This window comes from Adiantum capillus-veneris, chromosome 17 (assembly GCF_014529385.1).
Source record: "Adiantum capillus-veneris isolate H3 chromosome 17, ASM1452938v2, whole genome shotgun sequence".
Lineage (NCBI taxonomy): Eukaryota > Viridiplantae > Streptophyta > Polypodiopsida > Polypodiales > Pteridaceae > Adiantum > Adiantum capillus-veneris.
In genome coordinates this window covers 105176577-105183888 of record NC_140947.1, presented here as the reverse complement: position 1 = coordinate 105183888, position 7312 = coordinate 105176577, and positions in this window count along the sequence as shown.

Below are 7312 nucleotides of genomic sequence, written 5' to 3'. Positions count from 1 at the left end.
CTCAAAGCTAGGTGATGTCCCCTGTTCATTTCACCGTGGCCGGCTAGGCATGCATCGGCCCCTGGTGTTTTGAGGCCATCGGGGTCCGTGTCACGCTTTGCACAGGTCATTTGGTCCCCCCACTGAGGAGGGCTTCTTGAAAACCTCCGGTTTACAATGCTGAAGACAACACACATCGTTGATCATGGACGAATGGCTGCAAGAATTCTCCAACTGGAGAATGGAGGAGAAGGAGACTAAAGAAACACTGACCGCCTTCATTGAAGTGCTACTGCCAGGTTGTAGCATCGTCAATATCCAAGAGGTAAGCTCCCCATCTCGTATTGCCCGTGCTAACCGAAAATCAAGAGCATCAAGTGGGAGGGATACGAAATGCCGTCACTGTTGTGTTGACCAAAGCACACTATCAATGAATGCTAGCAACGAAGGTGACAAAGAGGCTGAAATCATCTACATCGACGTTCACCACGAGGAGGTCGTCCATATCAAGGGAGGAAAAAGATCAATAAGGCCTCTCTTTCCTAAGGAATCGGCAAGCAAAGGTATAGCCTATACTCCTAAGTGGCCAGAAGGGGCTGCTCGAGCCAAAGGAAAGGAAGGGCTATGCCAGTTCGGAAACGCATGACCCCAAAAGAAGAAGCACTTGGCCACATGAGTGCTTCAAGTTTAGGAAGCAGAGTCGTGCCTAGTTTGCCAAAAAGAAGGTCATCCGAGGCAAAGTGACGGAAGGTCGCCTATCAATTCGCACGACGCATGCGAGTGTTGCCAGTCCATTTTGACAATCCCGAAGCAGAAGTGGTAAGAAGGTTCCCAAGACCTAAGGAGGATTGGTTCGGCTACTGTTCCCGATGCTTTGGAGGACGGATAGAGGGTTTTCCTCCTCTCCTCGTACAGCTTATCCTGAAGAAACTGTCCACCACGGGTGAGACCCATTGGACTAGAGATGAGTTATAGCTGAATAGAGTGGAGTTCATGCAACGTATTGGCTACGGTAATTATCTACAACTGCTGCTAGCAAAAAGACTAGGAGTAGTCAAACACGTCGCCATCACCCCGTACGTGCTGAGCGACGAAGGAAAAGTGGATCCTATGAAAGGCGACGACCTCCTGTGGATGTGCCGACTCATCAACACCAGCACGATAAGAGTGTAAGTAAGTGCTCTAACCTTTGTACATCATGGATAACGGACCAACCGCCTTCCTGTTTAGGTTTCTGCAACACATGCATGTGAATATTTATGTATATAGAAAAATCTTCTACCAACAGAAGATTGTGTATCTGTTTGGTGCTGTGGTGCTAGGAGAAATCCTTAGCTATCCAAACCCTTTTATTCTCCCCGTATTGCATTACCACCATTCTTTCAATGTGTCCATTTTTATCGTATTTTAAATCCATCCACCTAACCCTGTAAAAAGCCGCTATGAGCTGCTAAGTCATTTGTGAGAAAAAACAAACTTTGTAATTTCCTGCTCATCGAGTTACTACCATGGCAAGTGTCTCTTTTCCCACATTCAGTGGAAAAAAGGGAGAAGATATCACGACCGATTTTTTGGATGACTTTGACATCGCTTGTGTGGTTTCCAACAAGGATGACGACACCTCATGACTACGAATTTTTCCTCTACTGATGAAAGTGGAGGCCAAGTCTTGGTACAATGCTTTGTCCCAAGCTACCATGAATGCATGGATGTACTACGTGTTGCCTTTGTGAAGAGATTTGGTGGAGGCACAACCTCAGAAAAGTTATGGCATGACAGAGTTAAAGCAGGGAGGTATGCTAGAGTATGCCACTTACGAATCCAAGTTTGTGGATTTGTGGGAGCGATGGATTGGCTCACTGGAGGAAGGTGAAGGAGCACCTAATTTACTCAAGAAGGACCGTTTCATTGCTGTCTTGTGGTCGCCACTTAAAGAGAAGGTGAAGGGGAGGTTCCCTGCAACGTATGAGTTGGCATTGGAAGTAGCCCGCCTTAAGAACAAGAAGCAGCGCATGCAAGCAAGAGTCAACGAGTCAGAGGGATCGAGCTCAGTCCGACTAACCACAGTGACTGCAATAACCGCTCATAGAACCCAACCACAAGAGGCATCAAAAGAACAACAAGACTTGTTGAGTTGCATTACTACTCAGCTTGAAATTTTATCCGTGCATCTGGTGCAGCAAGGGCATGCACTTGTCAGAAATCCAGAGCAAGGGAGAGGACAACAAAGGCAAAACCAAGAATACCATTTCTACAATTGCCGGGAAGACGACCATGGCATGTATTACTGCCCAGAAGGAAGAACTTCAATAGAGGAGGAAGGCATAATCAAATCTCCCCACCAAGGGCAAGACCATCACCACCCAGGAAACCACGGTCGATTCCACCGGTCCAAATCCTTCGACCACCTGTACAACAACCACCACCACCACCACAACCTCTCATTCCACCGTTACCTCTACCACCTGTTGTAAACCAAGCGGTGAGTGTTATTAGCCTGGAAGCTAAAGGGAAGGCAAAGGTAGAAGAACCGGTCTGAGAGAAGAACAAAGGAAAAGGGAAGGTAGAAGAAGTAGATGCTATGGGAGCGAAGCATGCCAGACACGAAGAAGCCTCTCAAAGGGAGGAGAAGATGAAAGGAAAAGGCGAGTCTAGCAAGCAGGCATCTAAGCCTCGACGGAAGATCAAAATTGTAGATTTTTCAATGGGTGAGTATGCTAAACCATATGACCTAGTTCAGGATGTGTTGATGTAGGGTCCAAAGATAACTTGGCCCCAATTACTCCATCTTGCACCAAGGATGAGGAGAAAATGGAAGAAGATGGTAAGTACAAGAAGATCAAGACCAAGGATAGCTTGGGCTATCTCTGGGAGGAATCTTGACGACATCCTACCAATCATGGACGCCCACATCAATGGGCAACATATCTCAAACGTCTACATAGATGGTGGCGCACAGATATGCATCATGAGTGAGAAGATGATGCACCATCTAGGCCTAGAGGTAAGTAGGCCAACACCCTGCCGAGCCAAAATGGCAAATAACGTTAGAGTGAAATGCGTAGGCATTGTGAATGCAGTCAAAGTGAAGGCATTCAACACAGAAGTGGAGGTAGACATTTTTGTCATGCCACACAAAGGGGAGGGTTACCCTATCATTCTTGGAAGACCCTTGCTCATGGCTATGGAAGCTAAGCAAGACTGGATTACCAAAATGATTCAAATGAAGGATGCTAAAGGGAAGTCCATATTCTACGACATGAGGAATGGGAAGCAACGCAACATGATCTCAGAGGCATTGGAAGATGAGTCCACCAGTGACTATTTGTCCACCTCAGGAGAAGAGACAACAAAAACTGAAGAGAGCAACAGTAGCATCGAAGTAATGTGGGTCATCCTCAAAGACCCAAAAAGAATGACACAATCTGAAACACCATCGGCAAACTATGAGGGGCCATCAGGTACACAATCCTTGATGGATACAAGTTAGTCACATCAGATGCTCTCCAATGAGTTGAATGGTAGAGAGAGAGGGAAGAATATGTCTCTATGCTAGGTAACTTCACCACATTGTTCATTGATGGTTATGACAAGATTATAGGAATCAAAGTGGTACAACACCGCATAAAACTCAAGGAAGGGAGCAAGCCCGTAGTGCAAAAGCTTAGAAGGCTTGGGGTAATTCAATAAGAAGCATTGCTCAAAGAGGCAAGGAGTTTGCTACATGCAGGTTTTGTTTACCCCGTCGAAGACTCAAAGTGGGTCTCTCTAGTGGTAGTCACGCCAAAGAAGAATGGTAAGTGGAGAGTGTGTAGAAGTGTGTAGACTACAAACCTCTCAATGCAGCAACAAAGAGGGACCATTTTCCCCTCCCATTCCAAGATGAAATTGTCAATGAAGTAGCACGTCATGAGTGCTACACGGTATGTGATGGCTACTCAAGCTACTTTTAGATTAGTATTGCAGAAGAAGACAAGAAAAAGACAACTTTCATAACACCATGGGGATGTTTCGCTTATAGAGTGATGGCTTTTGGCCTCATCAACGCTCCGGCCACATTTCAACGCTATGTAACTTTTCTCTTCCAGCCACACTTTGGAATGCTAGTACTAGTCTTCATAAATGATTTTTGCATCTACAGTTCACGCTCCCTCCATTTGAGCAAGATCTATGATGGCCTGGCTCGGCTGCAAACCTTGGGTGGCCAGCTCAACGTGGACAAGTGCCACATTGGTGAAAGCAAGGTCACTCTCCTTGGCCATGTAGTTTCAACAGAAGGGATTGAGGCTGACTCTAGCAAGATTCAAGCTCTAGTGTCTTTGTCATCAGCCACCACAGCTAAGCAGTTGGTCTCTTTCCTCCAAAAGGTAAGGTATTTAAGCATGTTCATTCACTTAATCTCCCAGGTGGTTCTCCTTCTACAACAAGTCACCCATAGAGATGTCTTCTCATGGAGTGAAGAAAATGAGCAACAGTTTACCGAAGTGAAACAAATCCTTGCCACACTTCCCACCATTGCACCCCCTAGATGGGACGAGCCATTTTATGTGAACCCCAGTGTAGGAAGTGATACACTTGGAGCCGTACTAATGTAAAAGGAACCCCAAACCTCTTTCATGCGTCCTATCTACTTCTCTAGTCATGTCATGACCCCATTAGAGAAAGGATTCACTGCAGTAGAGCACATGGTGCTTGCATTATTATTTGCCACTACAAAGTTCCGCTCTTATCTATTGCCTAGACCCTTTGTAATTCTGACAATGGAAGAGGTCTTTCCGTATGTAATGCAACACATGGATGTCTCATCTAGGATCTCTAAGTGGCTAGTTAGATTACAAGAGTTTGATTACACCATGCAGGTAGAAAACTCCACCAAGGCTAGTCTAGCAGGTATTCTTACTCATCGTCACTATGAGAAGAAGCTAAAGGTCAACACAGAAGGCAAAGAAGTGACACCAATGGCAGGAATTCCTAAGCTAGAAAGAGCTCATTCTCTTTTCTTTGATGGAGCATACAAAAGAACAATGGACCAGGTTGCAGATGGCATCATCATTTTCAATGAGAAAAAGGAGAATGTATTCTCTATTGGGTAGCTGTTACACTCCCACTCCAACAATGAAGCAGAGTATGTGGCTTTAATTATTGGAGTAAAACAATGTATTTTCCAAGGATTCAACGCCTAAATGTATTTGGCGATGCTATGCTTTTGATAAAGCAGATAAATGGCACTTGGATTTGTAAAAATCAGGTTTTACTTGGCCAATTACGCCAAGTTAAGGATCTTTTAAGAAAGCTTGAAGTAGTGCAGTTATTTCATGTCCCTAGGGCAGAAAATCAAGAGGCAGATGCTCTAGCCAAGGAAAGAATACAAGATGTTCCTACAAGAGCAATCAAACTGAAACTACCTCTCTTTCAAGGTAGCGATGCTGAGGCGGTCCGGGGCGGGCAACAAGAGAGGCGACCTCTAAACACCCCTCAAGGCTCCCGTGCTGCTCAATTGGGGCTGGGGCAACCACAAGCACAACACAACAACAAACCCACAGCCAAACCCAAACAAGATAGGGGCACCACCTAGTTATGGTATGCGAACCAGGACGCAAGAGAGATTTTGGCACAACCAAGAAGATGTACCACACAACACACACAAGCAACCTCACACCAAGACACACATGAAATGTACCAGAGAGAGCTAGAGCAAAGGGAAGAGACAGAGAGAGGAAAGGATCTTGCGTAATACCTTATTTGTGACTTGCAAATGGAGATGGTTTGTTATGATACTATCGTAGAACTTGTACAAAACTCACTCAATGCTTAGTGATTGCTAAACATTGCCAAAACACACACACACACTGTCTTAGGGTGTGGGAGACCTCTCACCACAATACCCTCTTACAATGGACAAAAAACTGGCAATGAAAAACACACTAAAACACTCTCTAAAATCAAGATCAACCGATAAAAACTCAAAATACACAAGTCACCTTGAATTCACCAAACCGTATTGCACAAATGGAAAGACGAAGATTTGAACGTCGAATCACGCCTTTGATGCACCAAACCTCAATTTATTGATGATGAAGGAGCATATACAATAGTGGTTTTGAGGTTTGTGGAATTCACGCTCTCTCACTTGCAATGTGTAGTTTGAAGGCTTCTCTCCCACCAAGAGTGAAGCTCACAAGTGGTTGCTACACCTAAGTCTCTCCTCACGCATAGAGTGTTGGGGTGCTATGTGAGATATTGGAGGTTGTTTTACAAGAAGGAGAGGGGCCTATTTATAGGTTGGAGACCCCTCATTAAGATTATTGGAAATCCTAATTTACAAGCTAACAAATCAGGATTATGATTTTTTTGAATATCAAAACATTGCGGGCCTTCTTTGTCTGCTTGAGTCATGGGTGTGGGCTCAAAAGAGAGCATTATTGATGGTAGATAAGGTGAAAGTAAGTAAGGAGAGAGAGAGAGAGAGAGAGAGAGAGAGAGAGAGAGAGAGAGAGAGTTACTTTGTACATGTCTTGAGGTGAGGTGTCTTTTATGGTTAGGTCAATGCTATTTTGTGTTAGTATGTTAGTCGTTAGTAATCACTAGAAAGTTAATGTTACATTTACAATGGGTAGAGTGAGTTGATTTGATGAAGGAAGAGGGGTTAATTAAAAGAGAATAATTGAGATGGTGAAGCTTTGAAGAAGCTTGAACTCACCCTTGTGTAGATTGTGGAAAAAATGACCGCTGGTCTTCTTCTTCTTCTTCGCTTCTTTACGCCACCACCACGGTTGACCACCACGATGAAAAGAGGATTTGTTGATGAAAAATCCTCAATTTGCAGAAGTTATCATGGTTAAGATGCTGAATTTTAGATATGTTAGGAGAGGTAAATGAAATTGTAACATAGGAGCAATAGAGAGAGACATGGAGAGGGTGTATGTATGTAGAGGTTCATAAAAGAACTATAGGGATGAGAGAGAAGGGTAATGGTGAAGAGGGTGGGAGAAGCCATGGAAATTGCAGGTTTGAGTGAGGGAAGGAGAGGGAGGGATGTGTAAGAGTGAGTAGGTGTGTGGAAGGGTGAGAGAAGACTAAGGGCTACTTGTGAGAAAAGTGGGCAGACTGGGGTCCACTCAAAAAATCATAGCTCACCGCTGGTAGCTCCAAAAATCATGAAAAAATTAGAGGTAATTATTCAGAGCGTGGGCTACATTTTCTCTTTTGACCACCGCTCCAAATTCGGAGTGGAGATAGGTGCCAAAATTCTCACCAAAAAGCCTGTTTTTTATGCCTGCAAAAGTCTTTTAGTGGCCCCCTCCTTTGTTGAATTTGTACAATGCATCCAAGA